At 41.6% G+C, this 19,021-nt stretch overlaps 1 long non-coding RNA gene across 1 annotated transcript; it reads left to right on the forward strand.

Moving 5' to 3' along the window:
* Positions 1-9,482: 9,482 nt before the first annotated feature.
* LOC128379039 (uncharacterized) lies at positions 9,483-10,352 on the forward strand. Its single transcript, XR_008323380.1, has 2 exons — positions 9,483-9,559; positions 9,669-10,352. It is a non-coding gene; the product is annotated as an uncharacterized LOC128379039 (long non-coding RNA).
* The last annotated feature ends 8,669 nt before the right edge of the window (positions 10,353-19,021 follow it).

Below are 19,021 nucleotides of genomic sequence, written 5' to 3' on the forward strand. Positions count from 1 at the left end.
GTTTGCAATTAATGCAATAGTTGCAATTCACATCTGCATGGCAAAGTTAATTAAATTTTAGATCAATGTAGAGTCACAAGTCAACCCTTTGAAACATATTAATTTCAGTCAGAAATGTAACAGTTTATATATACTAGTGTGTACTTATGCTCAGAGGCATCAGTGCTGTGATAGATTCTTACTTTGTTCATAGTACTCTGGGAAACTCAAAGTATTGACCTTGATTTTACTGTAAATTCCATCTAATAGTGAGAATCATTAAAAGGGGGAACCTGAGTTTACACATCAAAGTTTGTTTTTAGGTCTTATGGAGCACTACTGCATATGTGAAACAAGTTGTATAAAGCCTTTCGTGGCTCCGAAGGGACCTGTGCTGATTAATTTCCTGATGTTACATCACTTGCATCAGCATCACTTGGGGCTCAAGACAAGAAATTTGAAAAAGAAAAAAATCTGAGTGTAAAGTTAGAAAGAAATGAGATTGCCCAACCTCTAGCAAGTCAATTGAGTTGCATGACAGATGCCAGTTGCATGACAAGAAAGACGAAATTCAACACAATATCTCTGGTTCTGCTGCATTTTGATTTCGATCCTTAAAAAAAAAAAAATCAACATATGTCTGATATTATTGGAGTGTAATGTCTTAAAGTCAAGTAGAAAAGCTCCATTAGCAATATATTTTGGCTAAATATTAATCTCATTGAGAATCAAAACCTTTCAGCTAATTGTTTAGTTTGGTCTCTGCATGTTTGATCATTAATACAGACCCCTATGTTAAACAATCAGTAATTGCTTTTAGCTCACACTTTACTATTTCACACTTTCTTGCAACCTCCTAACACAGCCAAAACAGCCCTGTAGTTTACAGTCTAAACAGATATGTTTACTGCCCCCTTGAAATGAACAAACAATACATTTCTATTAGCATGTTATCTTATGATCTCTGGCTTTACAACTCACAGAAAACCTGCAGGAATCAGGTCTTGTAGCGAATCAGACGTTCAGAAAGCACAAGAGTCCTGCTGTCTCACATCACTTCAAAACACGACTACGAACATCAAATCAACAAACGTCACTGATCCAGAAATAGACTCAGACATCACACTTTCTGCATTTCATCCCAGCAAAAAATGACGTTGCAGTTCAAATCTAGTTAAGAGCTTAGCCACAGATCACACAGACATGATGGAGTCCCAGTGAGGGCAATGAAAAAGCTCAGAAGTCAGCTGATCAGATAACAGCCGTCATCATATAATGTTCATCTAGACACATTTAGCTACATTAGTTAGATAAGCAGTTTGGACTCATAGTACTAAACTCATATTAACACACAACCAACATACTCAGACATCATGTCTCTGATCTCTTCCTACTTCATCCTACTCTCCCATTTATTCCCCCCCCCCCCCTCACTCTGTTTCTATCTACATTCTTTCTGTCCCTGTTTCATCTTTTCCTTTGTCACACTCACACAAGCTGCTCCACAGACCCCTTTATTCCCCTGCGTTCAATCACAAGCCCTGGAGGTGGTGTGACGTCAGTAGGTTCAGTAGGATAGCGGTTGGCGCCTCACAGCCATCCACTCACTATCAAGAGGTTCATCAGGTCTATCAGAGTCTCTCTTTGATGCCTCATCCAATATAACCTCTGCCGTGACAGCTTCTGAAGATGCGCGTCAGCTGCACCTGCCTAGTAAGGTTATAAAACCTCAAAGTGTCCCCTCAAAAAATCACTTCTTCACTCCGAAACAAACACTCAAACCTCACTGTTCCCCTCGATACATTCAACATGTACATGATAAATAATATGACATTAAGTTATCATCAAAATAGTTGCAGGTTTGTTTCTATTGACTGTCTAGCAGAATCACTGACTAATTGTTTCAGCCTCAGTTGGTTCTGCTACTCTGCCATTTTATTTTTAATTTTATGTGGAAAAAGTAGGACAAGGAAAAAATGTTATGCACAGAAGCTTCTTGAGACTGTCGTTCTTGTGCTTATATTCTCCAGGCAAGTGACTTACTGCAGTCATGCAAGTAATGACTTAATTTACCAGGAAAAATTATATTTGTTTGTGTTTGGGGGGAAAAAAGACAGATGTACTGTAATGTGATGTTGCTCTACAAAACATTTTAGGATTGAGTTTGGGATGTATATGCGTCAAAGAGGCTGGGGTAAGGTTCGACTTACTGTCCAGGTTATAATTTTGTAACCTAAATAAAGAAGTTGTCTCACACTAACGACACCTTAAAGAGGCCCTGTGGAGTTTTGAGGTAGACAAACAAAAGTTATAGTTATACTTAGCATTACCCAACCAAATGCATTGTTTGTATTCTTGAAGGAAATATGATCAATGCATTCCTTCCTCACATTTGCAAAGCTGATTAAGCATTAGCATTGATTCTACTTTGTTTACATCTATGTTTACTTGCTTGCAACCATCTACTTCTGCCTTCACTGGTGTATTGATACATTTCTTGGTGCATTAGAGCTACCTGTAGACCTCTGGAATAGTATGAGGGCAGGACTGTGCATAATGTCACCAGCTCATATGTGCATCCTGCTCAACAGAATTACTAGAGGTCAGAAACTCCACAGGGTACCGGGGTAAGTGCAGATCAACCTATTCACTCAACCTATTTTGTCAGACTGAGACCTTTTTCTAGAGCAAAAGGGAAACCATTGTGTATATTTGTTCAGTTGAGATACATACATCATTTAGTTCTGTCATCAGGAGACCTTAATTGACACCAAAATAAAGTTTTATCTAAAAATAAATACATTTCCTCTCCCACAGTGTTTCCAGAGGTATGTGATCACTGCTTTAGGTTATAAAAGCTGTGGTATGCATGTTTATCCTATATCATACTTGTCCCTATAGAAACAAACATTAAATAATACTTGGTGATGCACTTTTAGCTCTCTGTGTATGTCTGAGGATGTTAGAACACAAAATGGGACATCCTGAGGGGTTATTGTGATGCTTTTGTGTGGGAAAAGGAATCATTAGAAACACCCTCTTGAACTGTAGGAGCAAATCCTACATTTTGTGTATCAGAAAAGAGAACGTGGAGAACACCAGCAGAGGCGAAAGGTTAGGAGATTGCTCAACATTGCTCAACAGGCCATTATGTCTATTCCACCAAACTCCTAATAAGGAGTTGTTTTTCACCATATCTAGCATTTCCAGGAAGTTCTGGCCACCACCACTTGAGAATAGGATTCCAGGAAACTCAATATTAGCCTGAACATGCCAGGTCAACTTGACCTGGTGCACGAACACAATGACGCATGACACCATACGCAATCAATGGTATAAAGGGTCTGTGAAGGGCGCGCCTCGGGGCTGTTTTACCGTTCGTGTCTATCTTGTTGTTTGTATCGAGTATCTGCAATAAAGATCCCAGTTGGCTGTTCGACGACTTCTGTTCTCCGTCTCATATTTTAGATTACTGAGTTTAGGTAATCGATCAAAGTTACAACATATTGGCGTCACGAACAGGATGGAACAGGAGGAAAAATGGGACGAAAAGACAAAGGACTTGCGCGTCGCCATAGAATCAAAACACATAATAATTGGGCAAAAAGGGGCAGCCATGAGCGTCGAGCCAAACCCATTTATCACCGAATGGTACAATGTGCCAGAATCCACACCACACATTACCCTACTGGTGAATGAAAAATGTGAATCAAAAGACTTAGGAGTCATGATGAAAATTGCAACACAAACCAATTGGAAAAAAACTGATAACCCATCCATCCTCACATCCAAAGACAAAACCATGATCAAAATCGAATGCACCTCAGAAATGACAGCTGTGCCACAGGTAATCACCACCCCAATTATGTCTAAATCTGAAAACACCGAACCTGACCGCGACGATGAGCTAATAAAAGACATGCTACGCCAAATCCCTGACCACTTATGGTCAAAACATGACACAGACGTGGGACTGGTAAAAACAGCAAATCCAGTGAGAATCGATTTGAAACCAAACGTTAATCTGCCCAACCGACCACAATATCCACTGAAACCCGAGGCAGTCGAGGGAATCAGCAAAACTATTGAGGGACTGTTACAGGCAGGAGTACTAGTCGAAACGCGAAGTCCGTGCAATACACCTATCTTTCCGGTGTTAAAAGCAGACAAATCTAAATATCGACTAGTGCATGACTTGAGAACAATAAACGAAGTTATACAAGACTGGCCTGGTGACGTGCCAAACCCTCAAACAATTCTCACAAACTTGCCAGCTAATGCAAAATTCTTCACGGTTATTGACTTGTGTTCTGCATTCTTTAGCATCCCACTAGCCGAAGAATCACAATATTTGTTTGCATTCACATACAAGGGCAGGAAATTGACGTACACAAGAATTCCACAAGGTCTAAAACACAGTCCACAAGTGTTCAACCAGGTCCTCAAACAAACCCTAGAAGGGATTGAAATTAGCAGTACGCTGATCCAATATGTTGACGACTTATTGATCGCTGCAAACACACTCGAGGAGTGTCGCCAAGACTCTGTCAAGGTGCTAAAATGTTTAGCAGAAGGGGGACACAAAGTCTCCAAGAAAAAACTGCAGTACTGTAAACCACAAGTTGAATACTTGGGGAGAACAATTTCCGAAGGAACAATTGCAATATCCCCCTCCCAATTAGAGGGAATGAGCAAAGCGCCACGCCCAAGAACAGTAAAACAAATGATGACGTTCTTGGGGCTCACCGGATATAGTTCTGATTGGATTGAGAACTATGCAGAGAAGACAGCTCCCTTAAGAGATCTTATCAAGGAGACAGGGACACAGTTACTAAAAGCTCCATTGAAATGGACAAACGAAGCTACAGTGGCGTTTGAAACACTGAGACAAGAAATGCAAAGTGCACCTGCCCTGGCGACACCAAATTACGACAAACCATTTCTGCTATATGTCTCAAACAGACAGGACATGTATGCATCAGCAATCTTAATGCAAGAGTCATGCAGCGGCCGCCAGAAACAACCAATCGCATACTACAGCACAAAGCTGGACAATGTAGTACAAGGCTGGCCACCATGCTATCAGGGCCTTGCAGCAGTGCAATATGCATACGAAAAAGCCGCCACCATAACGATGGGGTATCCTGTCACGATCCTAACTCACCACAAAATCTCTGAACTAATAAACCATGGGAAGTTTGTAATAACGCAAGCCAGATGTCTGCAATACACACCACTGCTAACATATCCAGACATAACAATCAAAAAATGCATGACAACCAACCCAGCAAACGTTGTCCCATTCGAAGATGAGGGCGAGCCACATGAATGCATTGCAGAAACAATGAAATACACCAAGCTAAGACCAGACCTAGAGTCAGTTCCATTGCCTCATGCAGACGTGATATTCTTTGTTGATGGCTCCTGTTTCAGAGATCATTTGGGAAATCATGCCGGTTATGCGGTAGTGAGACAGGTCGGTGATGACTTTGAGACAGAAAAGGCAGAGAATTGTAACCAACCATGTTCAGCCCAGCTGGCGGAGTTGAAAGCGCTGACAGAGGCGTGTCAACTGGCAACTGGGAGAGCAGCTAACATCTACACAGATTCCGCGTATGCTCACGGTGTTTGTCACCTGTTTGGAGCGTTGTGGAAACAGAGAGGGTTCAGGAAGTCAGATGGAGCACCTATACAACATGAGAAACAGATAAATGAGCTGATCACAGCGATGATGCAACCGAAAGAGCTTGCAATCATCAAATGTCAAGCACACCGAAAGGGAAATGATGCAGTAATAAGAGGCAACAACGCCGCGGATGAAGCCGCAAAAGCAGCCTCCAAGTGTCAAAAAGCAATCCTAGCACCAGTAGTGTCAATAGAGCCTATGGCTACTCCAGAAGACATTATACTGATACAGAAAGAAGCTAATCCAGCCGAACAAAACCTATGGCTCAAGAGAGGAGCCACTCAAGACAAGAACGGTCTTTGGAGGTCCCACGAAGGACTCATTGTCGCACCAGTAACTTTGCTAACCATTCTGATTTCAGAAGCCCACAGCGTAGCGCACTGTGGAAGAGGGGAAGTGATGAAAAAGATAGGGAAACAAGGTTATTGGTCCCCATTTATGCAAGCAATGGTTGAAGAAGTACTGTATCAATGCGAGATTTGTGCCGAAAACAATGTTCGAAAGGGGGTGAAAACACCTATTGGACATATCCCCGTCCCAGAAGGTCCATTTAAACACATCGTCATGGACTATGTAGACATGATAAAACCAGTGCATGGGAAGAGATACATGCTGGTGATAATAGATCGGTTTAGCCGATGGGTTGAAGCAACACCTTCCAAAACTCTAGGGGCAGACACCGTAATCAAATTCCTCACCAGAGAGGTGATACCACGATTTGGCATTCCGTCAGAAATCAGTTCAGACAACGGTTCTGCATTTGTTCAAAAGGTAGTGAAAGGAGTCTTGCAGTATCTGAGAGTCAAACAGAGACTCGGAAGTGTGTATCACCCAGCCAGCCAGGGTATCGTTGAAAGAATCAACGGAACCCTGAAAGCAAAAATCAGTAAGATCTGTGCTAGCACAAAGCTTAACTGGGTGGATGCATTGCCACTCGCACTAATGAGCTACCGCATGCAAACTCACAGAAACACGCATCTAACACCGCATGAAATGCTAACAGGGCGGGCCATGCCCTGTCCACACATGAGAGATGCTTTCAAGGGACCAAACCTTGAACAGCTGCAAACTGAAATGTCTGACTATATGAACCAATTAACTGCCATCCATAGATCTATATACTTGCAGGAAAAAGCAAAGGAGCCGGAGGACCAGGTGGTCGAGAGACAGGTGATTCCAGGTGACCAGGTGTATATAAAGGTCTTCCGAAGGAAGTGGCACGAGCCAAGAAGGGAAGGGCCATACACTGTGGTGAGAGCAACTCCGACAGCGGTCCAGGTCGAAGGAAGCACGACGTGGTATCATCTGAACCACTGCACCAAGGTCCAGCAAGAGACAAAGGGCAGTATAAAACTGAAAAACAATGACGAAAATGATGTGGTTAATTGCGAGAGTAATGTGCAGCCTAGTGTTGCAATCACCAGGCAACCTGGGGACGAAGGAAACTGCACCAAGGAGCCAAAGCCCGAATCTGGAGGCATGGCCGAATAAACGTCCATCGGAGTTACAGCCGGTCCATGAGACTGCACACAACCGTGTCCAAGATAAGTATGATGCAACCACCAAATTCCCAATCCACACTGTGTTGAAACCCATGCCAACATTTTCAGACATTACTTACGATGTCCACAAGACAGATAGGCAGGGGCAGGTTAATAAACGAGAGGAAAGAGCTGTCCAAGCTATGTGGAAGTGGATCGGAGTAGTGCCCATCCCTGAAGAAGTAAGAGGAGAAGGAACGAAGTATGAGGTAGCCGTAGAGCTAGGAGATACAACATTATGTAAAATTAAAACAGGGGAAGAGGAACTAGTAACGGCAGATCAATCATGTCAGATACAAAGCGTAACAGAGACCCAAGAACTTAGCATCGAAGTAAATCTGGGTAGAGAGAGAAGCCCCAATGATGAATATTTTGCACGGGTGTTTGGAGAGAATGAGGGAAAGACCTCAAATTTTAGGGCACAAGTTAAATTAGAACGGGCAAATAGCCTGGATCCAGAAAACCTAAAAGAAACTCCGTTAGTTGGTGAAGTGGTGGGAGACAAGGTAAAGTTACAAATCCCAAATCAGCATGTGACTGCCACCATTGCACAGCGAACAATCAGAGTATTGGAATTTGATTTGCCAAATCGAAACGAGAAAGTACTTTGTGGATACACGCGAGACTTCCGAACGGGGGAGTCTGCGTGGGGAGTAGTTGAGTGTAAAGTAGCGGTGAGAGCTAAATCAGGTAGTTGGTATATTGAGATGAATAAACAAGCACTTGAGGCCAACATGACCTATTCGCTAGAAATGACTACAATGGTAAACGGAGTGCAATTACGAAGAAATGTCCCATGGAGTGCAAGCCTCTCAGATAAAGCAGACCTCACAATAACCACCACAGCTAAAGCTAAAATAATTAAACCAGGAACCATAGAAAAGAGAGTACTTATTACTAATTCTTCCTCTGATCCAAGGACAAGGAAGCCTGTAGAGGAAGGAGATAAGCTGAGAAAATATATTCCATCCCAGAAGTTGATTAATGACGAAGTTCGTAATGTGGTTCTCCTAAAGGACACAGAGGATGCAGAAGCCGGAGGCCTCCCGGTGTGTGATTGGAGAATACATTTTGAGTCCGGTGTGCAGGGAAGTTGTAACAGAGGGAACAGTGAGGTTAGGGTCTACATGAGGGAGGGAGATTGGATCTACGAGATTGGCAGGAACATGGTGAGTAATAAACCTGGGAGATATGTGCTGGAATTTACCCACACCCCTAAGAGGGGTGGAAGCAGGACAATTGAGAGAGCTTGGACAGATCTAGTAACAGTCAGCCAAAGTGAGTTTGATACTAAGGTGACGGAAGGACTAATTCCAGCAGCATTGCCCCCAGTAACTCCAATCAGACCACTGGTTGAGCAGGTAGATCAAGCTGTGAATCAGCCTCCCCTTGAGGATACAGACCGAGTTGCGAGTCAGCTTCCCGGTGAAGAGGTAGATCTAGGTGTAAATAAACCTCCCATAGAAGAAGCAGATGCAGTTGTAAATCAGTCGCATGTTGGAGACAGAGTAGCCCAGGAAGCAGGTCAGCCTCTAGTTGAGGGAAAAACAGCTCCAACAGTAAATCAGACCAAGCAAGTTCGTACTCCCAATGCAGGAGGGGTCAAGCCCCAACCGAGAAGCGTAAAACCAGCACAGGAGAGCCCTTGGTCACCGCAACAAAGAGTTGTGAAACAAGAATCTGATGATCTTTGGGAAGCTGCTAGTCATAATGAGTGGTACAAGTGGGCCCAATATACAGCTAAGGGAATGACAGATGAAGGATGTATAGTATGTGCAGGGGCTCCTACCACCTTACCCATAGCCGTGCCTGAAATATATACCTTTGCAGGATGTGCAGTAGAGCAGAGGCGTAAATGTAGGGAAGGAACTTTTGTAGCCCAGGAACATCTGCCACGCGGAATGCCGTGGGATGCATACAAATATCCCATGTGCGGTATATTATGTCGAACCTTATATGGTTCTCCCCTAGGACATGGAACAGTGGATCAATGTCAGGGTTTCAATTGTGACATTCGTGATCAATGCTTGAAATTTGAAATATCCACCTCTCAGAAAGAACCTCCGACTGATTATAAAGTTGACAAGGATGCAGAATATGAATGCTTTGCCAATGGAGGACATATAGGAAGCAGTGGAGGTGTTGAAGTAGGTAACACTTCTGTCAATTGTGCAGTGACTTGGGTGGTGTCATGGTTTCCACAGGCAAAAATCATACCAAAATTTTTGACCACACCTGTCTGGTTTGAGAATCCCGAGCCACTTACCCCAATCTGCAAAAATTTAACCATGACTCTTCCGAGCCTGCCGTTACTGAGAAACCAGGCGCGAGCGGTTGCAGACAGCTATTGGATGTGTGGAAATAACATTCTAAGAAACACTCTGCCTCTCCGTTGGATAGGATTGTGTACATTAGTCCGTATGAAAGTACCAGTAGTAATCACCTATGAGGGAGTGGAAGAGGTGTTAGAGATTAACAGAGTCAGTGACGAACTACACAGACAGAAGAGACAGATAACATCAGATGAACAAGTTTATCTTAATAAAATAGGACTACCTACAGGTATTCCAGAGGAGTTCAAGGCTCAAGACCAGGTTAGAGCAGGACTAGAGTCCATACTTCCATGGATAACAATTAATAAAAATGTGAACTGGATCAATTACATATATTACAACCAACAGAGATATGTCAACTACACCACTGAAGTCCTTCAGCTGCTAGGTCAGCAACTGCATGAAACCAGCGCCATGGCATGGCAAAACAGACAAGTACTAAATTGGTTGTTAGCAGAAAAGGGGGGAGTGTGTAAAATGTTTGGAACATTGTGTTGCACATATATTTCAAATAACACCGCAGCTGATGGAACATTTTCTGTTGCTATGACAAAGCTTGAAATGCTAAAATCTGAAATGACTGACAATGCTGGTAAGGGTGGAAGCATTAAGTGGGATGGGCTAGACAACCTATTTGGAAAATGGGGAGCCGTTTTGGCTAAAATAGGGATGAGTGCCCTGATAGTACTGATTCTGGTTTTCTTATTGACATGTTGCATCGTGCCTATCCTGAAGAGATGGTGTATGAGAGCTATGGACGAGAAGCTGAACCTCGCTGCGGACATGCACGGAGCAAAAATGCTAAGTATGTTGCCTCCTGAACAACTTGTGCGCAGAATCCTTCTGACGCAAAGGGGGGAGGGAATGCCGGACTTATTCCCAACTCCTGACTATATGAAGGACGCTTCGGATGAGGAGGATGAACCGTGAGGTAAAATGAGGAAAATGGACAATGGCTGACGTACTCTTTGGACGAAAAGAGATACACTATAACCACATACCACACATGTAACAAGAGACTATGATTAGTATACAATATCATTGTCATTGTCACGATCATTATGTAATCAACTGTGTGTGATTTATGTTCTGTACTTCATATTCATTTTTACATTTTGAGTAAAGCTACAAGGATTCATGTTAGTGTTCAGTTGAAGTTATGTTGCTAATTCATTAACAGCATATTTGAACATCTGTCAAAGTATAGGCTGCCCTTGGGACGGGAGCGATGGGGGAATTTTCCTGATTCAACAGCCGATCAGGTTTTTCGCCTTCATCATGTGGGACAGATGTTGAAATATGTTCCAGTATTTCATGTGTGCCATATAATCATGCTAAGCCATATATTATTATACGTCATGTATGTGTTTTATGTGTACCATGTTCATGTTAGGAAATTCACAACATATATTCAGGAGAGTGAGGAACACTGGCTGTACTCACCTCGTAACCCACCTATCAAATTCACATCATATATCTACATTAGTGAGGAACACAGGTTGTACTCACATCACCATATATCTGTAATATCCACACATATATAACCACATTTATCATATATAACCTCAGGCGAACATTTATGATAAATCATAAAGAGGAGGGATTATGTAGGAGCAAATCCTACATTTTGTGTATCAGAAAAGAGAACGTGGAGAACACCAGCAGAGGCGAAAGGTTAGGAGATTGCTCAACATTGCTCAACAGGCCATTATGTCTATTCCACCAAACTCCTAATAAGGAGTTGTTTTTCACCATATCTAGCATTTCCAGGAAGTTCTGGCCACCACCACTTGAGAATAGGATTCCAGGAAACTCAATATTAGCCTGAACATGCCAGGTCAACTTGACCTGGTGCACGAACACAATGACGCATGACACCATACGCAATCAATGGTATAAAGGGTCTGTGAAGGGCGCGCCTCGGGGCTGTTTTACCGTTCGTGTCTATCTTGTTGTTTGTATCGAGTATCTGCAATAAAGATCCCAGTTGGCTGTTCGACGACTTCTGTTCTCCGTCTCATATTTTAGATTACTGAGTTTAGGTAATCGATCAAAGTTACAACAGAACATAATAGATCTGAATGAAAATGCATTGTCTACTACGCTGTGAAAATGCTTTGGCATTGAGGCACAAAAACAACAAATGCTCAGTCAAGCTGTTCTCACCAGATTGTTTAGTATTTCCCTTTGCCAGATGACGAGGGTCAACCCTGCTCCTGTCCCTGCTTCAGGACCATGCACTCTCATTCTTAGCTACGTGCCTTTACAATATGGTGGAGGATATTATTTCCGCATCAGTCCCCAAACGGTGGTAGTGAAGAATCCGAACCAAGGATTGATGCCAGGAGCAGAAGGCAGGCTGAGTTTTTTAGCACTGGAGCCTTGTGCACAACAGCAGTGGAGGGAGTGAAGCAGTTTGCACATGTATGCATGGACAGACGGGGGAACACTGACGAGCACTGTATCTATGTGAATGTCCATACACACAGCTGACAGTGACAATATCTCAGTCAGTACATGATTGAGCATCTTGGCTTGACTCCTCACCGCCTTGAGAATGCACACCGCTCACATACTGGCTAATCCACTGCCCTGACAGTAATGGGAGGCAACACTAAGCATGTTTGGCCAGCATCCAATATGCCTTTTTTTTCACACACACACACACACACACACACACACACACACACACACACATTTCCCAGACTCACACCAACACGTATGCAACCACACACCATCACCCATCATCTAATCTCATCTCACCGGAGCGAGCAGAGGGTGTGGTCATACAGAAACTTGTAACATTTTCATCATGGAGGGAAACTACTAATGTTGACAACTGACACACTCCTACTCAGTGTCACTGGAATACCCCCCCCCACACCCCCATACCCCCCCAATCCCCCTTACACCCACCCCACACTGCTACACAGCAAAGCAGAAGCAGATGTCTTTTATCTCTTTCTGTCTCCCCTCCTCTCTCTTTCTATTCTTACTTCTACATGTCTGTAGAGCATAATGCCGGCCCTCCATCCCATCCTCCCTCCCTCTTTCTCTCTCCTCAGTCTCTCTGCATCACTCTGCAGTGCTACGGCGCTCTGCTCTCCCCACATACAGCCTGCCGTCAGCTGGCAGACGGAGGAAGAAAGGAAAACACACACTGGATAACAGAGCATCCTGCCTTCCAGCTGACACCTTGTGTTCATGCTGAAAACAAAAAAGGTGTTAAGGTAGATGATTGTGGACAGAAAATAGTAGAAACTGCCTTCTTACCTTCTCTTCTCTCTATCTCCTCCTCTCTGTCTCTCTCTCTCTTTCTCTCTCTCTCTCTCTCTCTCTCTCTCTCTCTCTCTCTCTCTCTCTCTCTCTCTCTCCCTCTCAGTGTTTGTGTCCCTCCTGACTGCAGCCACACTGTTTCTCTCGCTCTGATTCCTCCTCCTCCTCCTTCCTTCTTCCTCCTTCTCCTCTGGCTGCTGCTCTCACAAACCTGCTGCCGCTGAGTGTCCGCCTCTTCCCCTCTTTCTCTCCCTCTGCCTCTTTCAGCCCCTCCCCTTACCACTCTCCTCCCTTTACATCTCTGATGCGCTCTCTGTCCACAACACCAGTGGATGAAGAATGCCATAGAAGGGCTGAGATTTTATATTTTGCTGCCTACGTGATGCTGTAGGGCCAGTTCGTGCCTCTTATATATTACACTATGTAACACAATTGTTGTTCCTGGGTAGTAAGTGTTATTTCCAAATTACTTATTCCTAAAAAAATGTTTTTTTAAAATAAAAAATATATAATCGCACCTTTTATTCCATTGAAACTTTGCTTATGTGACCTGGACAATGACATTTTGAAATGTGCCTATTTCTAATGAGAAAATCAGCAAACAAGCACAATTTAAATTCTCATACAGTCAGAAAAACAACAACAAATAATCAAAATGATCACATATTTATACTAAACATACACAAAAGTGAGCAGATTTTCGAGATTTACAATTATATTCTAAATCACTGTCGGGAATCAGTATCTCATCATTATATCCAGTGATTCCCATGTAGATGTTTTCTGACTTTATGTGGATGAAAATGTGCAAATTTGCGTTTGCCCATTGGAAATCATTACATTTGAAAATATATTGTTCAGGTCAAAAAAGAAAAGTTTGAAGGGCATAATAGGCATTTTCTTTACTTTTTAGGCATAAGCGATTAGAAAGTAACAGTACAGTTGTATGTATGCAATACATGTAATATTCATGACTTAACCATACAAATTGTCCCTAAATCGAGCATGACTCATTTCTGAAACGCATCCATTGTCACCAAGAGCTGCATGACTTACCAGCAAAGTCACGACTCACTAAAACAGCCAAGTAGATGGCAGACTGGTTCGTGTCCAAGGTAGTCCAAGGTAGCAAATCTGCAGAGAATCAGCAAATATAAAATCTATCTAATCTGTATTTTATACTACCAATGGATCAAATGGCTACATGTAATATAAGAGGGGAACTCACAGTGACAAACCAAATGAGAATTACCACCTGACACTGATGAATTAATATTTTAGGGTTCATTGTTTGGGTTTTATAGCTTGAATTTGAACAGTTTGGTTCAGTCTCACTGTTTTCACCAAACTTGTTCTGGCTGAAAGCTCTTATGAACACCAAACATCAGAAAGACAAAGTTGGCAACTAGCTGGTGAACATAGTGGAACATTTAGCATCTAAAGAGCCAGATATTACCCCTAAGAAGCTGGTGGAGACCAAACCAGAGCTGAAAGGAAAGTGAATATCAGACATTGTAAACCTGTATTAACTGAGCTTTTGTGCACTTGAGGGCACAAGTGTTCACTAAGTATGAACACAACACTGACATATGGTCAGCTTTTAAGTAGATAGCAAACAGCTGCTTATTATAATTCATTATCATTCATTAAGAATCATGTCTCTGTCAACCTGGTGAATGTAAGTTGAATATTCATTTGTAGCTCTGTTTTTTTCAATTCCTTTTAACTCCTGAGAGAAATATCTGGCTCTTTAGCTGCTAAATGCTCCACTATGTTCACCAGCTAGTCTACAGTCTGTGTTGCCTGCTGCAGCCAAACTTTAAAGTTGCAGCCAGACAGCTAAACAATGAATTAAAACTTCCTATAAGCTCCAAAAAGCTGAGGAGAGCTTCAGAGCTGCACATCATTCAGTGCAGGTTCATCGCTATGAGCAACGTCTCACATTACGCAATGTAATTTGATCAGCAAGGATTTACCTTTTACAAAATGAAATACTTATCTCTGTGACTCAAATGTAATTGATAATAGAGGCACAAACTGGGGCCATGAGATTCTCTAGATATGGTTGCCACAGTAAGAGTAAAAGTCGTATCTCTGCTCTTTCACTTTGGTCTGATTCTGACGTGTTGTGGTGACTAATTGGATCTGATATTCTGCCTCTGACAGAGACCTCCCCTCCCCCTCCTCCCCAAGCCTGGCAGGACTGAAGCTGAGGTTGTGGCGGCCCACATCCAGCTACGCAGCGGCTGCTTTCTCTTTGTCTGCACACATGTAGCTCACACAGCAGACACACAGCATCTTAATGACGGGTTGACCCCCCCCTCCCTGCACATACACATACACACATACACACACGCACACACACACTCCTCCTCCCCACCCCTTCATTCACATGATAATTGTGGGTGTTTCCAGTCTGTCTTTGTGCCTGGGTGACCTCCCTCATGTCCTTACTGCTAAGGATCTCAGGATCACATGAAAATATACCGTGAGTGGGCAGATACTGCTATTATCCATTAAAAAAGGGATCTACATATGTTTTTCATACTGATCCATGTGCACAGACTAGAGTCAAATTAGGTGAAAGGGACTGTCCCTGACTGGCCAGGCAGTGGCTTTATGAAAAACATCCCAAACATTTTGGTTATTTCTCATTAAGTGGCTTACTGTACATATACCTACAAATACTGCCAAACTACAGTTCTTTTATGAGTTTATATGGAACATAAAGGAGACATTCAGTGAGGAAGTAACCAAAAACACTAACTCTGTAAATTCCTAAAACATAACACAAAAAGTATGTTTTAAGGTGCTTGTTATTTAAGGTAGAAATATACAGAGCAGCGTGTAAAGACAATGTAATGGTAAAGGTTAAATCAGATAAACAAATTATAGGGACTAACTGCGTGCTGGTTTCCTGAAGTTAAAATGAAAACACGTCTTAACTGCTGAGCTCACATAGGGAAGTATTGAGTTCAAAATACTATTTCATGTTATGTTTAAGACATAAGTATGAAATGTATATGAATTTCTTATTGATTTTTTGCATTGATTTTTGTTTAAACTGGTAATGTTTTTATATTGATAATCACTCGGCTGGAGATCTTACTGTAGTTTTATCAATGCAAGTTAGATTTTATATTTAATCACCATTCATAGTAGAGGTTCTAACATACACACATAATATATTAATATATATATATATTATATAAACTTAATTTTTCCATGTCTCCCAGGTTATTAAGATGGTTTCTAATATGAAAACTCTCACTGTAAAATAAACAAATCAATAAATAAAAACTTGTAAGTCCTGACCTGTGGTAGTCCAGTCAGTGCAGTGACAGCAGGTCAGCTGGGCAGATGGAGTCTCCACACTCACAAACATCCCCATCAGCTACAGCGGAGGTCGTTATGGGTCTTCGGCCATATTGATTCAGTGGCATCTGCTAACCTCCTCCTCTGGGGAGCAGGGGAGACTAGCCTGATGTCCAGAGTTTGGGATGAAGCAGGAGGTCCAAGCTGTGTTCTGATCCCTCAAATAGGTCATAAACTGGGTCTGTGTGTGTGTGTGTTCAGTCAGCTCCGGAGGGACTACACAGTTGGAGCTGACATCAAATAATGGGGCACATGCTGGATATTCTGTGAGCCATTATTGTGTGCAGATGTACGGAGTGATGCTACATCTCAAAATGATGAAGCCGAGTAATTACTTACTATTTAAGAAGCAGCAGAAGCCAGACATGCCCTGTAGTGAAATAAGTCTGCCTCATTAGCTTTGTCTCATGTCAGTTCCCTCTGGCATCTCTGTTCTCGTGCATGCTCTGTGCAGGATGACAAAGCAGAAAAATTACTCAAAAAGGTAATTAATTTATACAAAAAATTCTAGTCTCTCTTTTCCTTTTTCGCATGCTCTTATTGTACTCTTATCTCAATATGCGGATGTTCATCTTTCTAGACGTGGATGCACCTGAAATCAGACTATAGGCCTACTAGTAGAACAATACATTAGATACTGTGGAGTAACAGCTCAGTCTCATTCTTCTGCAGTGCTGGAGCAACCTGCTGTGCTGTCTGCTATCACAGAACAGGAAAGCATTTTATGCACAAAGAAAACGCTCAAAAATACTTTAAATCGTGCCTAAGCATTTCCCCGTGGTGGGCAACATGCCGAAACAAAACCCAGTCGCTGTGCCAAAAGTACATGTGCTATCAGGCAAAGATTATTTATAGAACTGTTAAATAGATAATAGCTAGTTAGAAGAGATATACATTCTCTAAAATATGTTTTTTTACCCTTGGATGGCAATTTATTATACTCATTAGAGACTCTGTCCTATTGCCAGAGGGCCATCTGTAATCACAATGACTTCCAAATAGTGCATCAGCAGAAAAGTTTCCCTATTCTGTCATGATATAAATGTTTTTGGGGGGTAAATATATCTGCTCACAGCTAAATTGCAGTACTGCCTTTGTTTGTAGTGATTTAAGAATAAAAGAAGAAAGAATCCCCTGTGCTCAAAGTGAACACAAGATGGGAAACAAAAACTAATAACTACATAGAATATACTGTTGGATGTATGCAATAGATGTAATATTCATGACTTGTCCATACAAATTGTCCCTAAATCGAGCATGACTAATTTCTGAAACGCATCCATTCTCACCAAGCGCTGCATGACTTAGCAGCAAAGGCATGACTCACTAAAACAGCCAAGTATATGTATATAAAGAAGTAAATGACAGATTGGTTTGTGTGCCAGAGATGTCACAGTCCAAGGTAGCTGGCAACAAGGCAGACAGCAGAAATAAGTTGAATTAAAGGAGCTTTACTGAAATCAGCAAATTGAAGGCAGTCAAGAGTCTGGCAAATTATTTCAGACATGCATGCAGGTCAGGGACAAGCTGTGAGTCGATACCCAGAACAGCGCAGCGGGCAGGAACACTGTAATCGAAGGTTAATGGATGAATGGCTGGAACAGGGTATTTGAGCAATTAAGCAGTTTATATACTGTGGAGCTAATGGGGTAATAAGAGGCAGGTGTGCATGGAGGAGCAGGTCACATGACTGGCAATGGCGGGAAACTCTATGAGGGCAACTAGTGGACAGGTGTGGAAATGATAAGGTTTGGAAAGATCCATGAAAATAAAGGTTTAGTTTAGTTTCTTCATTTAACTGAACCTACATAATCTACAAATACAAATGATATGAAAATGATGTTATTCATGATTTCTATTTATCTATCCAAAGCAACAATACTATACAACAAAAATAATCATCTGTGAGTCAACAATTTATTAACAAAGTTGAAAGGAATAATCTTCATATTACTGTTGTGTTAGTCTTAGTGAGGCAAGTTTAATCTTCTAAACCTGGGGTGTCAAACTTATTCAGGTTCAGTTTGATTTCAAGTGGGCGAGACCAATAAAACCTTTGCATAATAATATATGAATAATATATAATATAACTCTACCATATAATAAACCATCTATTTACAAAACAGATAAATAGTCTGAGAGGTCTGAAGAAAAACGAGTCCAATTTCAACAATATTGTTTATTTAACAATATATTATGTATTTTTTACTGATTATTTTTGCATATGTTCAATATATGACTGTTTTAGATATGACCACAATATGTATTCATGTATATGAATCAACAGAAAAATTGAAATTACTCTTTTGCAATTTTCACACTTTGCAAACTTGACTGAACCCTTTGGTGAGTCGTTTCTTACCTGCGGGCCGTTTGTTTGACACACCTGTTCTCAACCAAGAAGTAATTTTGCTTCACATAAGGAAATTATCAGAACAATATTTCAAAATCAATTAAATGCTACACAAGATGGAAGACTGTAGGAACCAAAACCTAAAAATACAAAAATAAAGTAAAATTTATATATACTATGTATAATTTAAAAAAAAGAAACACTTGATCAAAGGCACAGCAATTTTTCATTTTTATTTGACCAGTTAGAAGTTTCCCATCATAGGAATATGAAAGAAAATGTAAATACATAAACATTTCTCAGATTAATGCTGTCTCTCATGCAAAGTAATAGATATTTTTTTAACCTGTCTTAAGCCTCTAAAATCTTGTCAAATGAGACCATTCGGATGACTGAATGGATCATAACACTTGTCCACACAGGCCATGATCTGTGATGAGGGTTCACAGGAAGAGTTGCTTTATTTAAGGGATTACAA

Source organism: Scomber japonicus, chromosome 18 (genome assembly GCF_027409825.1).
Source record: "Scomber japonicus isolate fScoJap1 chromosome 18, fScoJap1.pri, whole genome shotgun sequence".
NCBI lineage: Eukaryota > Metazoa > Chordata > Actinopteri > Scombriformes > Scombridae > Scomber > Scomber japonicus.